The sequence below is a fragment of the Rhinopithecus bieti genome, unplaced genomic scaffold (genome assembly GCF_001698545.2).
Source record: "Rhinopithecus bieti isolate Rb0 unplaced genomic scaffold, ASM169854v2 scaffold_11744, whole genome shotgun sequence".
NCBI classification, from domain to species: Eukaryota; Metazoa; Chordata; class Mammalia; order Primates; family Cercopithecidae; genus Rhinopithecus; species Rhinopithecus bieti.
This window is the reverse complement of record NW_016807094.1, coordinates 1363835-1378634: the sequence shown is the minus strand read 5'-3', so window position 1 is coordinate 1378634 and position 14800 is coordinate 1363835. Positions and strand designations below refer to the sequence as shown.

Sequence of the window (14800 nt, the reverse complement as noted above, 5' to 3'; positions counted from 1 at the left end):
ATTCTGTGGCTGTTTCTTTTCCTGCACCACTTTCTCTCCTTCCCCATTACCCTCGTCCATTCTTTCTCTTCCTGGTTTCACTTAAGTGTGTCTATTTGAAGGCTTTCTCTTCTCCACCAGGAAGCATCTGTTGGTCATGCCATTTTGCCAAATTTTCTTCTGGGAGAAAAATCACCTGGCTTTGTTCTTGTATGTGAGTGCTTTCAAATCTCTAAATAACTCAATTCTCTACGTTTCCTGAAGATCATTCTGTGAGTTTATGGAGAGTTAAGATAACGGGTGAGCGACTTTGCGGGGTTGGGATGCTTTGTCCTCCAGGGTCCACAGTCAAGACAGTTTGAAGTAAGCACCGTTTTCAAGGATGGACTCTGCTTAAAAAGTCCTTCTATGCCTTTCTTCATACCAGACAGACAGTAGTCATCTCTTCAGAGAATCCAAAAGCATGAACAACCCAGATCATAACTTGAGCAGTAGGGCCCAGCCCCCGTGCCTCTTGCCAATGCTAAGTCCATACACTGGGCCTTCCTACTCTGTCTCTTCGAGCTTGACCCCTCAACCTCCTGCTGCCCTCTGATGTCAGAGAAGCTGCAAATCTTTGGTCAAGGAATCCAGGGCTTAAATAGTAGCTTCATAGCGAAAGAATGGCACGGTATTTTATATAAGATCATATTGTATATGATGGTATTTTATATGATAGGCTCAGAAAAAAGCTTCATCAGTCTCATGTCTCTTGTCCTCTTTCCACCAGAACTATTAACACAACATTTGAGAACAGTTGATGTTTCTCGACCAAGCTACCGTGTCCTCATCTGTAAAATTATTATATTGGTCTATCCACTTTTCAGTTTCCCTTCCAGCTCTAATTTTTAGCAATCCAGTAATTAAATGTATTACTTCTCTGATTTAGAAAGTGTTTTATATTATAATTAGGAGAGATTTTCTTTTTTTCTCTGCTTTTCCATTTTTTTTTTCTTTTTTTGAGACAGAGTTTCGCTCTTGTTGCCCAAGCTGGAGTACAATAGCATGATCTTGGCTCACTGTAACCTCTGCCTCCTGGGTTCAAGTAATTCTCCCATCTCAGCCTCCTGAGTAGCTGGGACTATAGGCGTGCACCACCACGCCCGGCTAATTTTGTATTTTTAGTAGAGACGGGGTTTCTCCATGTTAGTCAGGCTGGTCTGGAACTCCCGACTTCAGGTGATCCGCCTGCCTCGGCCTCCCAAAGTGCTGGGATTACAGGCGTGAGCCACTGCACCCAGCCAGGAGGGATTTTCTTTACTAGAGCATTAGCTGCAAAAGTTCACTGCTTATACTTGAGAACTGGGTAAAGTGGAAATTGTGCTTAGACATCTCCTTAACTGGCCTCTATGTATCTACTCCAAGGAAAGCTCTCATAAAGGCACCCAACTGAGGAAAGGGATACTCGCCTAGAAATTCTTTCAAGACAGGCCGGGCGCGGTGGCTCAAGCCTCTAATCCCAGCACTTTGGGAGGCCGAGACGGGTGGATCACGAGGTCAGGAGATCGAGACCATCCTGGCTAACACGGTGAAACCCCGTCTCTACTAAAAATACAAAAAAAAAAAAAAAAAAAAAAAAAAATAGCCGGGCGAGGTGGCGGGCGCCTGTAGTCCCAGCTACTCGGGAGGCTGAGACAGGAGAATGACTAAACAACCCGGGAGGCGGAGCTTGGAGTGAGCTGAGATCCGGCCACAGCACTCCAGCCTGGGTGACAGAGCGAGATTCCGTATCAAAAAAAAAAAAAAAAAAAAATCTTTCAAGACAATGTTCTTGATCAGAGTTATAATTAGAACTAAACAATAAAAAAGACAACCAGAAAAATCTCTGTGAGTTGATACATTCTCTTAGATAACTGTGGTATAAAGGGAAATATATATTAATGATGAGAGTGTCTTTTGAATACTGATGAGATGGCTTGTGGCTAGGGGCCTCTCAATGGCTTCAGGATGAATACTGGTCTCCAGAGGACCAAGGCTTAATTAGAAGCTTAGAATGTTCAGCCACATCTCCTAACCTTTGGGGAGGGGAGAGGGGCTGGGTATTGAGTTAATCACAAATAGCCAGACTCATGTCTATGTCATGAAACCTACATAACCCTTAAGTCAGGGGTCTCCGGTCCCTGGGAATTATATGAAGGAACCAGGCCACACAGCCAGAGGTGAGTGGAGGTTGCACAAGTATTTCCGCCCGAGCTCCACCTCCTGTCAGATTAGCAGTGGCATTAGATTCTCATAGGAGCATGAACCCTGTTGTGAACCGCGCATATCTAGGTTGTGGGCTCCTTATGAGAATCTAAATGCCTGATGATCTGTCACTGTCTCCCATCACCCCCAGATGGGACTGTCTAGTTTCAGGAAAACAAACTCAGGGCTCCCACTGATTCTATGTTATGGTCAGTTGTATAATTATTTCATTTTATATTACAATGTAATAATAATAATAGAAATAAAGTATGTAATAAATGGAATGTGCTTGAATCGTCCCAAAACCATTCCACCCACCTGGTCTATGGAAAAATTGTTTTCCACAAAACCAGAGCCTGGTGTCAAAAAGGTTGGGGACTACTGCCTTAAATAATGGGGCTTAGAAAGCTTCTGGGTTGATGAACATGTGGAGGTACTGCGAGTATGGCATGTGCGGAGCGGGCATGGAAGTTCTGTGCCTGTTCCCTCATATCCTGCCCTATTTATCCTTTCCATTTAAGTGTTCTTGAGTTGGATCCTTTATAATAAACTGGTAATAGTAGGCAATATGTTTTCCTGAGTCCCGTGAGCCATTCTAGAAATTATCCAAACTGAAGTGGGGAAGATTATGGAAACCCAAACTTTGTAACAAATTAGACATGTGGGTAACCTGGTGTAGAAGTCTGTTCTTGCACTGCTATAAATAAATAAATAAATACTTGAAACTGGGTAATCTATAAAGAAATTGGCTCACCGTTCTGTAGGGCGTACAGGAAGCATGATGCTGGCATCTGCTTTGCTTCTGGGGAGGCCTCAGGAAACTTACAATGATGGCAGAAGGCAAAGGAGAAGCAGACATGTCTTATATGGCCGGAGCAGGAGCGAGAGAGAGTGAGGAGATTCCACACACTTCTAAACAACCAGATCTCACAAAAACTCATTCACTATCAACCACACCAAGGTGGGGATGGGGTTAAACCATGAGAAGTGGCTGCCATGATTCAATCACCTCCCACCTGGCCCCACTTCCAGCATTGGGGATTACATTTCAACATGATATTTGGTGGGGACACAGATCCAAACCACATCACCTGGAGACCTGATACTTGTGACTAGCATCTACAGTGAGGGCAGTCTTGTGAGACAGAGCTTTTCAGCTTGCAGAGTCTAACACTAATTCCAGATAGTTAGTGTCAGAATTGAGTTGAATGTTAGGATACTCACCTGGGTATCACAGGAAAAAAAGAAACCTTTTATGACTGTTGGACCAAATATGACAAACCAGAAAGTAGTGAAAAAGTCCAGGCATGGTGGCTCATGCCTGCAATTCCAGTCCTTTGGGAGGCCAAGGCAGGAGGATCTCTTGAGCCTATGAATTTGAGGCTGCAGTGAGCTATGATTGTGCCACTGCACTCCACTCTGGGTGACAGAGCAAGACCCCATCTCTTAAAAAAAAAAAAAAAGTGAAAAGAAAAGCACTTCATACCTGGTCTTTTTTGGGATATAGCTAACTTTGAACAATAAAGAAAATTTATAGCTTCTAATGGCTGCATTGTTAAAAAAGAAAGACCACAGATGAAGAAATTCAGTATAAAAATTTCTTTTAAAGAACAGCAAGATAAACTAAAAAATATAAGAATAAATTAGTAAAAATAAAGGCTGAAATTATTCAAACAGAAAAGAAAAAAATACATAAATACGTTGAAAAGCTGATACTTTTAGAGATCGATTAAATAGACAACCTCTTCATGAGCCTGATTAGGAAAAGAGAGAGAGGTCCAAAACACACAAGGTTGGAAGTGGGAAAGAGACATAACTGGGTATAGAACAGATTAAGATAATTATAAGAGAATACCACATATAAGGCAATGGCAGCACTCTTGGAGACCTTTCTGGTAGTTAGTCAAATTATTATTACCCAGTGGGTGATCTCTGTGCTCATCAGACCAGTCCTGGCAAGACTCACCCCAGGCACAGTGACAGGGACAGGCTGGGGTGCTCAGCCTACCTGCAGTGGCCCTGGGGCATGCTGGGAGAGAAGGGGCACAGGGCTTCCCCTAGGAGGAGAGGGCCCTGGAGAAGCCATGGCAAAGCTGTGACTGGGGTTGGGCAGAGCTGATTAGAGTCTGCAGATTTGAGCTGGGCATAAGAGGCTGTGGGATTAGGACACAGGGGCCATCCATATTGTTACCAGAACGCGGAGAAGAGCCAGTAGGAATACATACGGTCTATGAGGCCAGATCCTTCCAGAAAGGGAGAAAAGGAACAGGACTCAGTTGTGATGTGGAGGCTGACTAGATGGAGTGAGGAGAAGGTCCCAGCAAGCAATTGTGCTTCTCTTTTGGTGCCTGTAGCCTAGAGGGAGACAGAGAAACCAGGTGCCCAGGAAACCTTGGTTGAAGGGTGCCAGGTAAGCCCGTGTCCTTCCCACAGTGGCATTCAACAGCAAGTCCAGGACCTACCATTACCTTTCTGTGTGTAGAGTGGACGCAAGCACATATTTCTAACGAGGACTAATGGATGATCTTTAGGTACAAACTTGTGACCCATTCATTGGAGGTGACTGGATGTTTCTGGAAGTACTTTTGATGTGACTGATCTTGGAGCAAGGCTTCAAATCACACCTTATTCTGTTCTTTTTATGTATCCAAATTTTACCACTTTTCAAGGGCTATCTCTTCTGGAACACTCTTCTGGAACACTCCAACCCTTAATTTACCAGTTTCTCCTTCTCCCTGCATAATATTTTTTTCTTATTATTCTTACAGTTTCTACCACATTACTTATCACTTGGTCCTTCTTGTACTTTTCTTTGACAATAAAAAAGGAGAGGCCGGGCGCAGTGGCTCATGCCTGTGATCCCAGCACTTTGGGAGGCCAAGGTGGGTGGATCATGAGGTCAGGAGATTGAGACCATCCTGGCTAACATGGTGAAACCCTGTTTCTACTGAAAATACAAAAAATTAGCCTGGTGTGGTGTCATGTGCCTGCAGTCCCAGCTACTCGGGAGGCTGAGGCAGGGGAATCGCTTGAACTGGGGAGGCGGAGGTTGCAGTGAGCTGAGATCTTGCCACTGCACTCCAGCCTGGGCAACAGAGCGAGACACCATCTCAAACAAAACAAAACAAAACAAAATGGAGAGTATTCATTGAAAAAAATTTAAACATACAGATGGTTTATCTTTAAAGATTTTAAATTTTACAGGTTCTACAGTTTATTTCAGAAAATGAGAAAATGTATGTAAACAAGCAGCAGGAAATAAAGATCACTCATAATTTCACTATCCCAAAATAGTCACTGTTAACATTTGGATGTATATTGGTTTTGCTTTTTCTAAAAAAAAAAACAAGTAAGTACAGTGATATGGTTTGGGCCTGTGTTCCTATCCAAATCTCACGGTGAAATGTAATCCCTGATGCTGAAGGTGGGGCCTGGTAGAAGGTGATTGGATCATTGCGTGGGGGGTAGTTTCTCACAGTTTAACACCATCCCTCCCCCAGATGCTGTTATTATGATCGTGAGTTCTTGTGAAATGTGGTTGTTTAAAGGTGTGTGGCACCTCCCTGCCCCCTCTCCCTCTCATTCTGGTCATGTGAGATATACCAGCTTCCCCTCCACCTTCTGCCATGATTGTAAGTTTTCTGAGGATTCTCCAGAAGCAGAAGCTGCTATGCTTCCTGCGCAGCCTGCAGAACCGTAAGCCAATTAAACCTTTTTCCTTTATAAATTAGCCAGTCTCGGATATTTCTTTATAGCAGTGTGAGAAGAGACTAACACATACAGTGTTAATATACATGTAATTATGTTCTTATAAAAGCTGTACATATTGTACATATTGTACATATCATACTGTACATATTGTCCTAAAACTGGTTTTTATTTCTCAATAGACAATTGACATCTTTTTAGGTCAATACATGAACTTGAACATTCTTAATGGCTGTGTGACAGTCCTTTGATGGACTTTGATGGGTGTTTCATAACTTAGCCTATTGATTCTTCATTGTTGAATATTTTATTATAGCTAACGTTTCACTATGATAGACAGCTGAGAGGAGTATACATATATTAATAATTAATTGTGCAAGAATAAATTCCTAGAAATGAAACTGCTGGCTCTAAGGATAGGCTCTTTTCTTAAAAAGGCCTTTGATACCTGTTGCTGAATTGTTTTCTTAAAGGTTTTGCTAGTTTACACTCCATCCAGCAAGGTGTTAGTGACTTTTCCCTACACTCCTGCTAAAATAGATATTTATTGTTACTAAACAAATTGGACCTGTTTTGATGCTGAACATGGCATCTCATTATTTTAATTTGCCTTTCTTTGATTACAAGAGATGTTGGACGTCATCACTTTTTAATGTTTGTTGGCGATTCATATTTTATGAATTTCTTGTGTGTATCATGTATCCATTTCTTACTGATAGGATTGTCTCTGTTCCTGAGTTTATATATTGGGGACATCAGCTCTTGGATGGCTGTATATGACAAATGCAGTGAAAACCCTGGGTACCATGTGGCATGGCTGAAAATCTAGACTTAAAGTGATTGGCTGTTGGCTTCCATTCTACATGCAGCCCCAAAGAGGGTAGGCTAAAGTTCTTATCCTCTGGAGTGTTGGGGGGGATATATGGCAGGTGGGCAGGTGGATGGGGTGGCTAGGGAGAAGATGGGGAATGGGGAGGCTGAGGATGAGTCAGGGCAACTGAACAGTGTGCCCATTCCTAGAACTGCTGCTTTCTTGGAAATTTGCAAATCCCCAGATCCTCTTGATTTTAGACAGATAAGACAGCAGACAGCAGGTGGTGCCAAACTGCAGCTAGGGCTTAGTGATTTAAATCATGCGGTCCACATCTGGACTCTGGTCTGGCTGCACTGGCCTTCCTTGGTGTTGGAGCAGATTTTCACCATATTTCACTAAATTTATTTTTATTTTTTATTTTGCTTCTTATTTCACATTATTTTCTTGATATAAATCTGTCCTCCTTTCCCTTCATGATGTTTTTGTTTTTGATGAAACAAGCCATCACCATTCCTTGAATACGTAATTAAAAAAATTTAAAGTCTGTAAAAGTTTATTTTCTTTTATTTCTGCAATGTCTGTAGAATTTATTTTGGTGTGTGTGATATAACTATTCAACACCCTCCTTAGCCTCATCCCCATCCTGGCTTCCAACCCTTAGTTAGCTAGTTGTTTCAGCAGCCTTTATTGAATAATCCACTTGTCCACAGCTGATTTGAAAATGTCATTCTTACATACAGATGGGCCTTTTTCTGGGGTGTTCATGCCTGTGTTAGTGGCACATTGTTCTCATTGCTATAAATAATACTTTTTTTTTTTTTTTTTTTTAACTTGTGTTTCCTGGAAACAGACTCTGAGATGGAGAGATGTGTGCAGAAGTTTGTTAGGGAGTTCTTTTGTAACATAAACCTGTCAGCAGATGGGGATGACTGGATGGGCATAGAGAGAGGCCAATGCAATGCTGTTTTAATGAAGGCTTCTGCTGATCCTTTGGGGGGCTGTGGATGGGGCTGGTCCTTCAGAGTTGTTCTAATTTGAGACAGGGGGGCCAGAACTTTGTATCCCCTATAAGCCAGTTACTGTCCCTCGGGCACTCTCCTGAAGGGGCATAATCCTGGGGAAAGCAGAACCCTGTGAAGGTAGCTGTTAGTAGCCCATATGCCAGCAGCTGGAGCTGGATGCATCTGCGTTGGGGAGTATTCACACTTCATGAATGTTTTGCTATCTGAAAGCTCAAGTCATTCCTCATCATCCCTCTTGTATTTTTTTTATTTTTATTTTTTTGAGACAGGGTCTCACTCTGTTGCCCAGGCTGGCATGCCGTGGTGCCATCTCAGCTCACTGCAGCCTTGACCTCCTGGGTTCAAGCAATTTTCCCACCTCAGCTTCCCAAGTAGCTGGAATCACAGGCATGCACCACTACGCCCAGTGCCTGGCTAATTTGCCCAGGCAGGTCTCAAACTTCTGGGCTCAAGTGATCTTCCCACCTTGGCCTTTCAAAGTGTTGAGATTTCAGGTGTGAGCCACTACACCCAGCCCTGATTCCTCTTTTTGAAAACACATGAAGTCTTCATTTTTGTTTGTCTTAGCACTGTCTTTACAGGTAGACGGTAGGTTTTTAAGGCCGGGCACCATCTTAATATGTGTGTATTTTTGACACAAGAAAGCTGGAAAACTGCAACCCTATCAGGTATTTCATATTTTTTTTGGAATGGTTTTGGACTACATGAAATAATGGATTTCAAGAGTCATTGTGAAACTACAGTGAGATACCACTGAATATCCTCTAGGATTGCTATAATTTAAAAAATAATTAACAAGTGTTGGTGAGGATGTCAAGAAATTGGAACCCTCCTACACTGCTGGTAGAAATGTAAAATAGTGCAGCCACTCTGGAAAATAGTCGGGTGGTTCCTCAAAAGTTAAACACAGGGCTAAGATATGACCCAACCATTCCACTCTAAGGTATAGTCCTGGTAGACATGAAAACATGTGTCTACACAAAATTTTGTGAGTGAATGTTCATAGCAGCATTATTCATAATAGCCAAATATCATAAATAACCTAAATGCTCATCATCCGATGAATGGATAAATAAAATATGGTATATCCATACACTGGAACATTATTCAGCAATAAAAAAGAATGAAGTTCCGATACATGCTACAGTATGGGTGAATGTTGGAGACACCTTGCTAAGTGAAAGAAGCCAAACGCAAAGACCACGTATCATGTCATACGATTCCATTTATGTGAAGAGTCTAGAATAGGCAAATATATAGGAGAGAAGATGCATTACTGGTTGCCTAAGGCTGGGGGTGGGGGTTTGTTGGGGGAAAATGAGGACTGACTGCTCATGGATATGGGATTTCTTTTTGAGGTGGTAAAAATGTTCTAAAGTTGATTGAGGTGATAATTGTACCATCAGTGAATGTGCTGCAAACCATTGAATTGTGCACTTTAAATGTGTGAGTGGGGCTGGGTGTGGTGGTTTGCGCCTGTAATCTCAGCACTTTGGGAGGCCAAGGCAGATGGATCACTTGAGGTCAGGAGTTCGAGACCAGCCTGGCCAACATGGCGAAACCCAGTCTGTTCTAACAATACCAAAAACAATTAGCCGGGCGTGGTGGTGTGCTCCTGTAATCCTGGCTTTTTAGGAGGCTGAGGCAGGAGAATAGCTTGAACCTAGGAGGTGGAGGTTGCAGTGAGCCGAGATTGTGCCACTGCACTCTAGTCTGGGCGACACAGTGAGACTCCATCTCAAAAAAAAAAAAAAAAAAAAAAGCGTGAATTTTATGGTATAGGAATTATATCTCAATAAAGCTGTCATAAAACAAGTCAGTGTGAAACGAAAAGACAAAGGTTCATGTAGTTGATTGGCAGCAGGCAGAAAGTTTACTGACGCAGAATGATTAAGAAGGAAAACACATTTTGCAATTTAAAGACAAAAACCAAACCAATAAGACGAAAGAATCTGAGAAACAATTACAGGAGTAGCTGCAGCTCTGTGGCCGTAGGTTTGTTGCAGTGCTTCACCATGCCTTTGTTAGGTGTCATCATTTACATCCTGGGGACAGGACTCAGCTGCCTGCATCTTACTCTTGAATTTTACATCAGAAACATTGTTGACTTGAGATGAAATTAGTTGGTCATTATCCATCACCAGCCTGGTTCCTCTGCTTTTATGTGAATCTAAAAGAGAAACAGAGAGAGTTTTAGAACTGGAAATGTAAAGGTTGGTTCACAAGTCATGCTTTAAAGTGAATTACTGTAGCCCAGATTTTTGGGGGTAAGGAAAGCACACTTTATTCCTGATGGATGCTCACTAAGTAAGCAGGAAGTATTACTTTAAAAAGCGACTTTTCCCCTTGATTGAGCTGTGCTGATTCTTCCTCTGGACCACAGAGAATGATCCTTTAGATGCAGCTTCTCTGGCCTCGGAACTATTGACAAATAAAAGAAATGGTTGTTATCAGTTACTTCTCTTTGGCCGAAAACTCTAAAGAAGCAGACATATTTTCTTTCTAAGTGGAAGAGTGTTGGTGAGGATATGAAGAAATTGGAACCCTCCTACACTGCTGGTAGGAATGCAAAATAGTGGAACCACTATGGAAAATAGTCTGGCAGTTCCTCAAAGGTTAAATACAGGGCTGACATATGACCCAACCACTCCACTCTAAGGTATAGACCCAGTAGAAATGAAAACATATGCCCACACAAAAGTTGTATGTGAATGCTGGCATTATTAACAATGCCAGCTGGGCATTATTAATAGCATGCTGGGTGAATGGCTCATATCTGCAATCCAAGCACTTTGGGAGGCTGAGGCAGGAGGATTAAGTGAGACTGGGAGTTTGAGAACAGCCTGGGCAACATAGTAAGACTATGTCTCTACCAAAAGTAAAAAAAATTAGACCGGATACAGTGGCTCATGCCTGTAATCCCGGCACTTTGGGAGGCCGAAGTGGGTGGATCATGAGGTCAAGAGATTGAGACCATCCTGGCCAACATGGTGAAACTCCGTCTCTACTAAAATACAAAATTAGCCAGGCATGGTGGCGGGTGCCTGTAGTCCCAGCTACTCGGGAGGCTAAGGCAGGAGAATCACTTGAACACGGGAGGCAGAGGTTGTAGTGAGCCGAGATTGCGCCACTGCACTCCAGCCTGGTGACAGAGCGAGACTCCGTCTCAAAAAAAAAAAAAAAAAAAAAAAAAAGAAAATTAGCCAGGCGTGGTGGTTCATGTTTGTAGTCCCCATACTCAGGAGGCTGATGTGGGAGGAGGATCATTTGGGCCTGGGAGGTCAAAGCTGCAGTGAGCTGTAATCACACCACTGCACTCTAGCGTGGGCAACAGAGTGAGACCCTGTCTCAGAAATGACTGCAGTTATCTAGGAGATACAAAAAAACTAATGAACACGTTAAAGAATAACATGTAATTTATTATTTGCATTTAATTATCAAGATATAGTTGCAGAAAAATTGTAAAGGAACTAACACCCAGTGTGAATTACATTCTAAATAAATCTAGAGTGATACCATGGACAGTTGTGTTTTTTTTTTTCTTTTTTCTACTAGCTTTTCAGATTGTACTTGATTTGAAACTTGCTGAGACTGTAAATCTCAGTCTCTGAATCAAATTTCTTCATTTTTAAGAATGATTTTAACAACAAAATCAAGGTATCGGTGACTCACCCTCCCTCTCCACCCAGCAAGCAGTGGTAGGTCTGGATCTCCACCTCCAGGCGTGTCTTGATGTCCAACAGTTGTGCATACTCTGTGTTCTGGTATTCAGTCTCGCCCTGGATCTGGCAGATCTGCTTCTCCAGGACGCTGATATGCATCTTAATTTCTGACAGCTGAGCCACATAGCCAGCTTCTGTGTCAGCCAGGGTTCCTTCTAAGGAGCTTTGCTACAAATGCACATGAAAATTGAAGCATTGTCAGAATAACTCCTCGGTATTCAACATATGAATTCTGAAACATATATTTTGTATGGTGAGGGTGTCTCCAAATGAACCATTTAATAGAGATTTACCTTTGATAATTAATATCCAATAATAGTAATGATAGCAAATATTAATCAGAGAGTGCTACTGTAACTATATAGCACTTCCTACTCACTATTAGGCACCATTCAAAGTATTTTATAAATATTGACTCATTTAATTCTCATAACAACCTTATGAGATAGGTACTATTATTCCTGTTTACAAAAGCCAGCGTTTTGCCAGCATGCTTCAGTGTCTGCGAAACTATTTTTTAAAACTATAGAAGAAAATTGAGTGAGTGCCCCCCTTTCCCACCTACTATGGCCAAGACAGACTGCAGTTCATGGTGCAGGGACTGGAGGACTCGTTTCAGCTCCATTATCTCACTCTTGACCGAGCTAACTGCTTCAGCATTCGTGGAGATCTGTGTCTGCAGGGGTGCACTTTGCAAGCATGAAATCAACAAAGTACAGTGAAATCAAAGAAGCTACAATTACTCTGCCTGGCTTTCTATCTTCTCTCACTTTGCCAGGTTAAGGTTCGGGTTAGGATTAGGGTTGAGCTACCTGCTTGTTGAACCACTCCTCGGCCTCCCTAAGGTTTTGCTCAGCCAGTTCCTCTTACTATTGCCTCATGCAGTTCAGTCGCTTGGTTAGATCTGCCCCCGGGGCCGAGTTCATTTCTACAGTCACGTCCCCACTGAACTGTCTCTGCAAAGTGCTCCTTTCTTGGCGGAGAGGAAACGCAAAAGTCACAGTAGCAAAAATCTTTTGAGGTTGGGGACCTTGCTGAATGGTGATGGGAAGTCCCTTGATGGGTTTCTTTCTCCGACCTCCTTGGGGTTGTTCTTGAGATAAGGCAGGTCTTCTACTAGGCTTTTGGACTGTATTTTAAGGTCTCATGTGGTCACATTCAGCTCACTGAGTACCTTTTGCGGGCCATTTACATAGGCTTCAACCGACTGGCATAGACAGAGCTCATTTTCATACCTTAGGAGATCTTTGGAATATGATAGATTAATTAGATTAACTACTTTGAGAAGCTTTGTTTTAAAAAGGACTTGCCTACTGACATCCAGCTCAAGTTGAAATTCTTTCAAAATATTTAAACAAAGACTATGAAATCATTTTTATTTCTTAATTAATTAATTAATTTTGAAAAGGAGTCTTGCTTTGTCCCCCAGGCTGGAGTGCAATGGCATGATCTCGGCTCACTGCAACCTCCACCTCCTGGGTTCAAGTGATTCTCCTGCCTCAGCCTCCCAAGTAGCTGGGATTACAGGTGCCTGCCACCGTGCCTGGCTAATTTTTTGTATTTTTGGTAGAGATGAGGTTTCGCCGTGTTGGCCAGACTGGTCTCAGGTGACCTCCTGACCTCAGGTGATCCATCCTCCTCAGCCTCCCAAAGTGCTGGGATTGCAGGCATGAGCCACCATGCCTGGCCTGAAATAGTTTTTTAAAATTCCAATTTTGGAATCTCTTGTCATTAAATACACATTAAAATTGGCCTTTTTTCCTTCAGTGTAGATATTTTATACTAATATATTTATCTGATACTTGGATCTAATTGCCTTTATATACATTTTATGTTAAAAGTAGAAACGTAAGTCTTATTTTTTGTCATGGTAACAAGTGATATTTTGAAACAAACTCGCTTCATTTTGAAGTCATCTGCTGCGAGTCCAGCTTTGTCAATTGCGGAAGTCATGCTGGCATTATTAATCGTGGCTGCAATGATCTAGGAGACGCAGTAAAACTAATGAACATTTTAATGAGTAACCTGTCACTACTGATTTACCTTTGACTGTCAAGATATACTTGCAGAAAAATTTTTTAGTAACTAATGTCCAGTGTGAATTACATTCTAAATAAATCTAGAGTGACATCATGGAACGTTTCTTGTTTCTTTTCTCTCTCTCTTTACCAAATATGTATCTGAAACATTCTGCATGAAACAATTGAGCAAAAAATAAAATAACAATTTCATATTGTCCTAAAATTTAATAAATAAGTACAAAAGAGGTACCGTCACTGAGTTTCTCACCTGGTTCCCAGGATCTTCAATTATTGGATAGTATTTACTGCAATCTCTTCTAGATCCACTGCCTCCAGACCCAGGCCCAAATTTTGTCACACCACTCCTTGATTTTGTGTTGGCCTCCTCCAGGGCTCTGACATTGTCTAGGTAATTGGCTAGGCCGTCACTGAGGTTCTGCATGGTTTGCTTTTCCCCTCCAGGAAAAAGCCCTCTGTTGCCACCACCACCTCCCGTACAACCACCATACTGCAGAAGCCTCCACTAGCACCACCACCTAATCCAGAACTCCCGCAGAATCCAGAGATCCTGCTGAAGCTAGAACCACCTCCTACAGAGCAGTTATCAAATCCCCCACTAAAGCTACCTCCAAAGCCACTACTAGGCCTTCCCACTCAGGCCATAGCTGCCGGCTCCTCTTTGGAAGCCCCGGACAGTGCTGCCCCTCAGACCACATCTGCCTCTACTGCTGAAGCTGCTTTCACCAGCAGGCAGCCTGGCCAAGCTGCTGCCTCCAGCCCTGGAGGAGCAGACATGGGAAGAGCAAGACATGATGCTCCTGCAAACGTTGAGCTTATCTAGGTGTGAGAGATGGAAGTGAAAAGTGTACTGATTTGGACTCCTTTGGTCTTTATGTACACAGTTTTTACGGCATTCATTTCACTTGGCTCTGTCCTTGTTTCACGTTTCCAACCCATTCTGGGTTAATTTATTTTGAGTTAACCTCTCCCTACTGGGCCAATGAATATTTGAAAAATTGGGTAAACATGGAGTAAGATTAGATTTGTTATTGTTTCATTAGAATTCATTAGTGCTGTACAATCTATTATTTCCTGGCAATCATTTTTTCACCTCCCTAGACTTCTGTAGTTGGCAAATCGTACATTTCTCTAGGTCCCTTAAACTCATACCTACTTCCTTTGTAATTCTGGGAAGATTATTATGCCAGATTCCAGTGTTAGTCACAATTCAAATACTCAGGAGTGATTTGTCAGAAAATATTTCTTTCTTTTCTAATCCAATAATAATGATGAGTAGCTTCATATTCCCTT

At 42.2% G+C, this 14800-nt stretch overlaps 1 long non-coding RNA gene across 1 annotated transcript; it reads right to left on the bottom strand.

Annotated features, from left to right (window-relative positions):
- Positions 1–9595: 9595 nt before the first annotated feature.
- On the bottom strand, positions 9596–11524 carry LOC108534755 (uncharacterized). The gene is made up of 3 exons (XR_001887022.1): positions 11419–11524; positions 10072–10167; positions 9596–9916 (listed from the first exon to the last, which is right to left on the bottom strand). It is a non-coding gene; the product is annotated as an uncharacterized LOC108534755 (long non-coding RNA).
- Between the last annotated feature and the right edge of the window lie 3276 nt (positions 11525–14800).